Consider the following 9,807-nt stretch of genomic DNA (forward strand, 5'->3'; position numbering starts at 1 on the left):
AAGATAGGGCTATGTGACTTGCTTCTGGTCACTAGAATGTGGGTAAAGTAAATGATTCTGTTTCCAGCCTAGTCCATTAACATTTTCCACTTGATCTTTTTCCTTGTCTTTCTTCATCTTCTAGTGAAACAGGGAGGAAGATGGGGTCTAGAGGCTTTCTCTACAGTCACAATCTTGAGACCCTGAACCAGCACTTAAGAGAGTTCCACCCAACCAGCCACACCCTCATCAAACATTATGTGCATAATAATAGGTATTTTTTTTACCAGCTATTAATACACCCTGACCAATAAACAAGATGTGTGGTGCCAAACCCAAGGCACTATCCTGGGAACAAGACTAACCTGGGAATGTTTATTAGGGTCTTCAGTAAGATAGGGCCACACGAAGGGGTAGGTTGGTGGGGACCAGCCAAATGAGAGCCTGAAGGTGAGTAGAGAGGAAAGAGAGCATTTTCAGCCTAGCTGCAGAGGCAGGGGGTATCCAACAGAGCCCCCATCCCCACCCCATCAACATGTTCTTTACCATGACTACTCTCCCTCGTCCTATTCTTCCTCCCCCTTCCTTCATCATCTTCATGAACATCACTCCTAGGTCCCCCAGAGTATTTCCTACATGCCAGGTCTGATACCAAGCAGAGTGCATGGTTTGTCTCATGCATTCCTCACAGTCACACTCTGAGGAGGCTCTGCTACCAATCCTATTGGGAGACAAGGAAAGCTGACATTAGAGTGAGGAAATGATTCAAACAAGGTCATCAGGACATAAATCCTGCCAGTATGACTCTAGAGCCCGACTCCTGATCACTATGAACGCTGCTCCATCTCAGCACTCTCCCCAGGCTTCTCACCTCCTCCTGCCCCTACCAATCCCATCTACCCACCCATCCTTTCATTCACCCATTCACACATCCGTGCACCACATATGACCATCCATCTACCCACCTACCCATCCACCCATCCACCCACTTATCCACGACCATGCTCTGAGTTCCTACTGAATCTCACATGCAGTGCCAGCCCCGGCACTACAACACTGAATCCTAGAATGGAACCCCCTTTGAGAAGGCACCCATCGGGGCAGGAAGGACAGCCACAGGAAGGCACCACTACTGGAGCAGGGTGTGACCTACTCAGGCTTTGGGAAAATTACTCTGACATGAGACTGGAGGCCAGCCTGGAACTAGGAGGCACTGAAGACAAATGACTGGCACTAGAAGCAGAAAGTGCTTGGTCATGGATCGGGTCTGTGGAGCGCTATGAAAACGAGATGTGAAAAGTGTTTAAAACTGCAGAGGGCTAGACAAACGGACAGGATTCTTATTCAAGATGCCCGGCTGACTTCAGTTGTTTTTTTTTTTTTTTTTTAAGATTTATCGATTTATGCATAAAGAACTGGGGTACAGGCCAGAGGCGCAGGGGGTGAGAGGATTCACCAGAAACTGAGTGGGGAACAGAACAGGCAGATTGACCATAGTACACTGCTGAGGGGAGCAGCGGGTGAGACAGGAGAGGTCTGCTGCGTCATGTGGGTCAGCTCCCTGGCCGGCCAGGATTCGAACTCGTGCTTCAGTGGCTGTGGATAGCTTCATGGTTGCCTTAACCCCTGTGCCACCAGGGAGGCCCCTGACTTCAGTTTTGAGCAGGACCCATCCTGGTAGCTGACAGCCTCTCCTCCCAATTAGGGGAGACCACAGTCATATGATGGTTTCATTTCCCTCAGAATTTTCTTGGCACTTTCCATCTTCTTGTTTTCCCCCTATATCTGGGGGTTCATTTCCTCCTGTAGGGGAAGTGCACCATGCAAAGCGCTGGCGCCTCTCCAAGGTTCCAGGAGGAACCCTGCAGCTGCCTTCTGCTCCCAGCCTGAAACCTCTGCTGGGCTGGAGAGATTGGAAAATCAGCGACCTGGTCTTTTACAAAACTTGCGCTGGCTGCTGGGTGCCAAGCGATGCTATCAGTTGATTAAAACATAGCCCGCCAGCTTTCTGCTCGATATGAGGGAGCACAATCTGACGGGGAAGTCTCCGCGCATCACCTAGATCACCACCTGCTCCTTCTCACGCAGGATCAGACGTTCGCTGCTCGTTTTCACTCGTGGTAAAGCCCCAGCCAGCTCACATGCCCTTCCCCAGGACCCAGGATGGTGAGGGTAGGAGGGAACCACCAGGCTGCAGTGCCCCTCCAGGCAAAGCCGCCTCTCACCATGGACCCAGTGAGGGGTGCCAGGATGGGCTGTGGACTTGTGACAGTGCTTGCTAGGCCCATGGGGGTACACTTCGCTCATCACTCCTTCTTCCTGCCTTCTGCCAATAACCCCAATCAGAGCCCCTGTGAAGGCGAGGGAAACAGTCCTGTGCAAGGGGAAGGGGAGGGGGGGAGGGCAGAAGAGAGGAAGAGTACGAAGGGGAGAGGAAGGGATAGCAGAAAGGGAAGTGAGGGGAAGAGACTCCTGGATCCTCCAGCTCTGCTGGATATCTACACTGGTGCGGAGCAACATGAAATCCGTGTGAAGTGCAGAGAGGAAGAGGGGCACAGAGTCAAGACAGCCTCTGAGAGACAGGGCTGACCAGGTCATGAGGCCTTTCTGAGGAAGTGACATGGGACAAAAAGCATCAGTGTTTTCTCTGCTCTAGCAGAGGTAACACAGATGCAAAGATCTTGCCAGAAGAGGAAGGTGATGGGTTCACTTAACTCAAAGAAGGTCAGTGCACGGGGGTAGAGAGTGGAGTAAAGCCGGCATGACTTGAAGCCAGAAGGGTCTTGGGGACCCCCGAGGAAAGACAGGGTCTCCGTTCCAGCAGTGTTACACTGTTAGACAAGCAGACAGACTTGATCGTCTCCCAGATTCTCTGCCCTCTCTTGACCAGCTCCCAGCGGTGAGGCAGGAATGGCAGCTACCCTACCTCCCCTGTGTGACAGTGGCCATTTGATAGATATCATTAGCTCTAAGGGTTGGGGGGTGACAAAAAGGCTCCGAAAAGAAACAGCAGCCTGTCGGCTCCAAGCACACTCCCTGGCAGCTTCCACCGGTGGACTCAAGCATCTTTTAGGGAGTCTGGTATTGACACCCCATTATCCCACCAGGGGACAAGGAGGCTATGCCAGGGCTAAGGGACCTGCCCCTCTCACTAACAGGCCAGCCAGGGATCCCTCCTCATTAGCAGGTGATGATGGGGCTGGGGGCGGTGTCTGTAATCCCTCTGAATGTGTGACCCCATTAACCACATTCTCTCCCTGAGAGGAGTCCCGCTCTCCCTAGGTTGGACCAGAGCTCAAGAGACCCAAGTCCACGGTGAGCGAGAAAGGAACCGAGCAGGATAGCTGCAGATGACCTCAGAGGTGACTCAGCTTTTCTGGCCGCAAACACGTCCTCTGGGCGTTCCTGGCCAAGTCCTCCTCAAGGGTCAGGCAGGTTCACTTTCTCTAGCACTTGGTCCCAGCTCCGGTGGGCAGGGAATGGGCCAGCTCTGATCTCCATTAAGCAGCTCTAGAGACCGCTTCCCTTGGAAAATTCCCTGGTTCTAGGTGCAAACCAGGGACACCCTGGAATCTGATAGACTTAGGCTCTGTGTGTGTGTGTGGGGGGGGGGGGCAGGCACAAGGGGGGTGTATTTTTTTTTAATTCTTTTTTTTTTTTAGATTTATTTATTTATTTGTTTGTTTGTTTGTTTATACATGTACTGGGTACAGTCAGAAGCGCAGGAGGGTGAGAGAATTCACCAGAGCCAGAGCGGGGAGCAGAGCAGGCAGAAGGACCAAAGTACACTGCTGAGGGGAGCAGCGGGCGGCAGGAGAGGTATGCGCGCCATGCGGGACCCTCCTCCGGTGGCCAGGGAGCAGCTGAGGATCGAACCGGCGCTGCAGAGGCTGCGGGCAGCCCCACAACCCAGCGCTCAACCGCTGTGCCACCAGGGAGGCCAAGGGGGGTGTATTCTTATTAAAAACTACCTAGTTTAACAAAGACTGTATGCCTGGTTTAGTTGAACAGAGCTTAGAATTAAGTAAACCTAAATTTGAACCTTGGATCTGCCACTCCGGAGCTCCATGATTCCAGGCTAGCTACCCAACATTCCTGAGCTTCACTTTATTATCTATAAAAATGGATATATTACTCCTTTGCCATAAAAGCTTTTATGAAAATTACACCAAATAGCATGTGGAAGAAGTCAACATGAGGTCTGGTGTACCGTAGAAGACTCCAGGAAAGTCCGTTTCCTCCAAGAACAGCAATTTCTTCTTTATGCTTTATAAATCCCACCTCTGCCACTGATAAGCTGTGTGGCCTCAGGCAAGTGTCTTAACCTCTCTGTGCCTCGGTGTTCTCACAATTAAAGAGAAGTAATAATAAAATCTACTTCACAGGGTTGAGGAGTAATAAAAGTCAACAAATATATAGTGCTCAGGACTGTGACTGACATATGGTTAGCACCACCCCTTCCATCAGTGCCACTCACTGTTATGATGTTAATGACTTTTTAATTTAATTTAATTTAATTTAATTTAATTTATAAATAATTTCTAAAATTTTTTTACATCATAGTTCATTTTTAAACAATATTTGCTTCCCCCACCCACTCAGGTATAGTCCCCACAGAGTTTCCTTCACCTAGGCACCAGTGCACCATCACCTCAGTCCCCTGTGCTCCGCCCTCCCTCCCTCTGATCCCTCTCTTGCCTCCTCCCCTGCAGGATGTCTCTGATTTATAATTGTCCATTTTTGCTTTGTTGTGTTTTGTACTGTTATTTTTTTTTTTACACTGATGTCTTATTGGGTTCCCTTACATTCCTGCTATAAGTGAAACCAGCCCCAAAATGATGACTGGATCAAGAAGATGTGGCACATATACACAATGGAATATTATTCAGCAATCAAAAAAGAAATGCATGCCATTTGCAGCAACATGGATGGAACTAGAAGGAATTATGCTCAGTGAAATAAGCCAGAAGAGTAATGACTTTTTTTTTTTAAACGTAGGTGACCTGAATCTCCAAATAGACTGATGATTCTTGAGTACCAGGATTAAGATTTAACTTCTCAGAAGCCCTTTTAAAATCTAGCATGTGATGAAAGTGCTATAAATGTGAGCTAATTCTATGTTGAATTTAGTTGACATTAGTGCCTTAAAAAAAAAAAATCTCTTGAAAAGTTTTAGGTCGTGTGATACAAAAGCCCTGTTAGATGTGCAATGTGTCTTAAGGAAGTAAGATCGCCAGGTTCCTCCTTTTCTCCAAAGGGCTTAATACGACTAAAAGCAGCACACAGACTTTGTGTCTGGCCAAACAAAAGTAGCTGAAAATGGCCCGTGGATGGCCAGCGGCTGGCTGGCAGAGAGCATATGAATGAATTAGCAAATTAGCAGAAATGACTTCTGCTGAAAAACTAATAAAATGTCCATTCGATAATGGGATAGATTCTTAACTGATGAAACTGTCTGCGATTGCTGCAGACTGGAAATCTGGACCGCTGTGGAGATCGGGGAGGAATTTTGGAAGCATTTATTGATTGCTCCAACACATATCGCCGAGAAAAGGTCAAAGGAGATAATAAACCTTGATTATAGTGTCTCAGGTGGCTCCCTGATAACCATCGCTTCCCTGCTCTCCTAGGCCCTTCCCTTGCCACCTCAGGGTCCTCGGTTTCATTTGGGGCTCATCCCTCTTGATTCCTACAGGCAAGAGTGTAGTTATGGGTGCCTCTGTGATTCAAAACAAGCAGCTACAGAAGAAGAATAATGAAGTTTACATGAAGCAAATAAACTTTTCCTAAATGGGTGTTTCCACATACGTTTTGAAAAAGTGTTTGGAAGGTTATATTGTATTCATTTTAGTAATTTAAATATCACTTTTTTTCAATTCTCAGGGCAATCGGAAAAAAAGAAAAGACAACAGCCATGTGTTTATCAGAATTGAAACATAAACATCAAAATCTTTCACCCCCAAACTGGTTGCTTCCTACTCACTTTCACATGTGTTCTGTGTTTCACATGTGTGTTCTGTGATGCAGAAAAAAGATTCTCCACTATAAGAGGGGTCTGTGGACAAAGATCTTTAACTAATGCAACCAAATTAATAGTTATTCCTTATGGTAGAACTTCTCAGTGCCTTTAAAATGCTAACTGCTCATGAACACGATACATCTTCAAGATGGGAATGGAGTATGAAATGCTTCTCAAATTTATCTGACCACCAGCTATGCTCTACAACAACATTTACTTCTGCCCCCTGCCACTCCCCAAAAAGTCCTTATTGCTACTCACCCTGGGTGAGCTCAGTTTCCTGTGTAAGAAATAAGCTGTATGAAAAATTAATACTGCTCCCAGGCCATCTGACTAAGTCTTCGAGGGGCCCTCCACCTCTGCTGAGTGGAGGTTGAGTTGATCATTTAGAATCCTTTAAGCATGTATCCACTGTGCCTGTCAAGCCAGTGGTTTTCACTCGGTGGAGGGGGAATAAAAAGGCTTAACATTCTCCTCCATTTTGCACAGAATAGCTATCAAGGTCTCCCCTGAAACACTGCTTCATACAATGTCGTTAAGACCTGAAATCAGGGCCTCCCCAGTGGCGCAGCGGGTTGAGTACAGCACTGGGAAGCTGTCCTGTCTGAGCCGGCAAGGGAGATTCCCACATGGTGTGGCAGACCTCTCCTGTCTCACCTGCTGCTCCCCTCAGCAGTGTATTTCAGTCATTTGTCTGTTCTGCTCCCCACTCTGTCTTTGGTGAATCCTCCCAGCCTCCCGCGCCTGTGACTGTACCCCAGTTCTTGTATAAAATGAAATAAATCTTTAAAAAAGATACAGTAAAAGTATGGTACTAGCAGAAGGATAGACATTCAAGGGACCATTTGGTCATAGAACACCCAGTTTTCAAAGCCACCAACTTGTCCCTAGTGATAAGCCAGCACAGAGACACATCCTGCATAAGTCCACTTTCATGAAGTTCAAGTCAGACAAATTGAACGACAATGACAAGATTCGGAAGAGTGGTTATTTGAAAGTGGTTTTGGCTGGAAGGTATGAGTGACTCCTCATGAGTGCTGGGGATAGTCTTTATTCTAATCTGGGTGGTGGCCAAATAAGTGTACGTGTGAGTAAACATTCAGCAAGCTGTTATGCACTAGGGATGACACACTCTCCTGCATTGTACACCGCAAGAAAAAAAGCAATTAAAAAATAGGAATGACTGAAACATTTTTCCTGTTTGAGGCAATTCTGAAATTATGTTTTAAATGAAAAAAAAAAAAAGAACAAGAAGAAGCCCTTTATCTATCTGAATCTACACCAAAAATGTGAATCATTCTTAATGCACCCTTTGAGGAAAAATCTTATTATGTTTTCCAAGATGCAAAAGGTGAAGGAAGGTCAGGGGAAAAGGATGCTGCACTGCTGTCAAGTTACTTAGTTTCAGGAGATTTAATCACTGAAGAGAATCTGGGGGGTGCTGCGGGGGGCTTCACACCCCCAGGTCACTGGGAATCTCTCTTGACTCCAAGAACCCCTCTCCATTGTCCCTGGTGGTAAATGGCTCTGCTTTTGTCTTTGCATATGGATGAGCCTCTCCAGTCTGTGTTTTAAAAGAGAATCTTTCCGTGCAGAGGATAAGTCCTGTTCTCGCATGCCTCCAATAGAGAAGATATGAGAAAATCAGACAGCCTGTCAATCCATTTATTTGAGAGGGATGTGGTTACAAATCAATGGGAGAAGCATTTGCATCAAGAATCGAAAAGTGAAAGTCTCAGGATTTAAAAGTCTGTCCCTGGAGAGCCAGAGTGGCAGTTGGTCCTCCTGGCACTGCCACCACCATCACTCATCCAGCCCATTTCCATTGGAAAGAGGAGGCAGAGAGGGAGCTGGGGTCTGACTTGACTCTGCCACTTCAGAGCCAGTCAGGGGACCCCTGGTAAACTCACTTCTTCTCTGGTTAGTGGAGAAATTGAACACTGCAGTGGTGACCTTGGGACACTAGTTTAGAGGTGAATCTTGTTCTGGTGTCCAGAAATATTTGATCGTTCTCCCTCAGTCCATTCCTACTTGAGTGCAGCTCGAAGGGCACTCTCGAGTCAAACTGCTCAGGACTACGGCTTAGTTCTGCCACTTAGTGCCTGGGTGACCCTGGAGAAGTTCTGAAGCTCTTCAGTGGGAGGTTGTATGTTACATTGTACCAACTCTTAGGGTTACCCATAGGATGACACCCATGAAGCTGGGAACCGGTTGATCATGAAGCCTGCAACAGAGAGTGGGCTCCTTACATTGTCAACTATTCTCACTTTATTGTTAATATCACCGTTATTAGCTACAGAAATAGAAAAAAAACATATTTCAAGGAAAAGTCCATCTTTCTCTTTTGTCAGTTAACTTGGACTTTGTTCTGGACCAGGTGCCTTTGAAGTGCACTCCTACCAGCAACTACCACCTTTCATTCATCATCCTTCCTGTAGCATATTGAAAGGACCAATCTTCCTTTAAATATAGCAAGAGAGGCTCCTGATATGGTGCCCTAAGCAAGGTGAAGACAGAGTCACTTTTCTTTCTAAACTTTACTCATGCACTCTAACATAGAGGACATTCTGCTATGAACCAAAGGGAATGAACTACTTCAAATTTCCTAGCTTTGTTCCATTGATTTCCAAAACTAATGTAGCACTATTCAGACTCACCCATCATCTATCCAAGCTTCTATCTTTCTATCCATATGTCTGTCCATCCATCCATCCAGCCAGCCAGCCAGCCAGCCAGCCAGCCATTCAGTGTACACTAGATCAATTCCTGTGAAAAGAAGTAGGTATATAAAGCTGAATAAGGTAGGGTCATCCACTTGGAGAATTCACAGAGTATATATGGAGGATTTTATACTGCATGAAGTGAAGTCAATAGCAGAGGGAGCAACTTTCTTATTGGAGAATAGAACAAAAGTCCCTAATCTAGTCTAGGTTACCAAAAGAGGCTCTGTAGAGGAGGAAATATATTTTAAGACTTATAGAAAGGTAAAGAGGAAGAGCCATTGGACTCAAAGGGATGGCAGTGGGAAGTCAAGTGTTAAATACCATCTCTGGGCAGAAAATGAGAGTAGGAGAGCCAGGAAGAACATGACTATATGGGATGGGGTCAGGTGAATATTTTTTGACAGTGAGTCTGGGTGATTTGGAGAGAGACAAGATTGGGCGAGGCCCTATAAGGCTGGAATAAGAGCTGTGATGAGAGTCTGGAGAAGAGGTTAGGCATTCTAGAAATGTTTGGGAGGTGGGGCAGGAGGTGGAGGGGGAAAGTCAATATTTAATAAGAGTCTGACTAGGAGAAAGGAGCTCAGAGGAAAGATGAGTCCATTTTGACTTGGAGTCCAAGTTCTTATACTTGTGTATGGCAAGTAGAGATGCTCAGGAAGCACATTTCAAAACCAAAGTGATATGAAAGTCAAGGTTGTGAATGACCTTATGTAGAGTAAAAAAATGAAAGGGCCAAGGACAGACCACTGGTCAACCCTAACGTCTACTTGGATTGATTCTGCAGGTCATCTGCCCGCGCTGCTGCATATCTTTAAAATACTTTAGATACAAGCACAGCAGGAAATGTGCAGCCCTTCAAACAAGGCAGAAATTAAGATACCACCCAAGAGACTAGGAACCATCAAAACTTTCTGTACCCGAGGAAACCCAAGACCTATGTGGGTTGGGCTAGCATCCCCCAGAGATGCTGTGGGGAGAATTCCTTTGCCCAAAAGCACTCACTGTGTTGTCAGATTCTCCAGTTTTAATTGGATAAATAAATTATGGTAGATTTCATACAATGAAACTCGCTGAAGTCATTTAAGA

This window comes from Talpa europaea (assembly GCF_964194135.1).
Source record: "Talpa europaea genome assembly, chromosome: 16".
NCBI classification, from domain to species: Eukaryota; Metazoa; Chordata; class Mammalia; order Eulipotyphla; family Talpidae; genus Talpa; species Talpa europaea.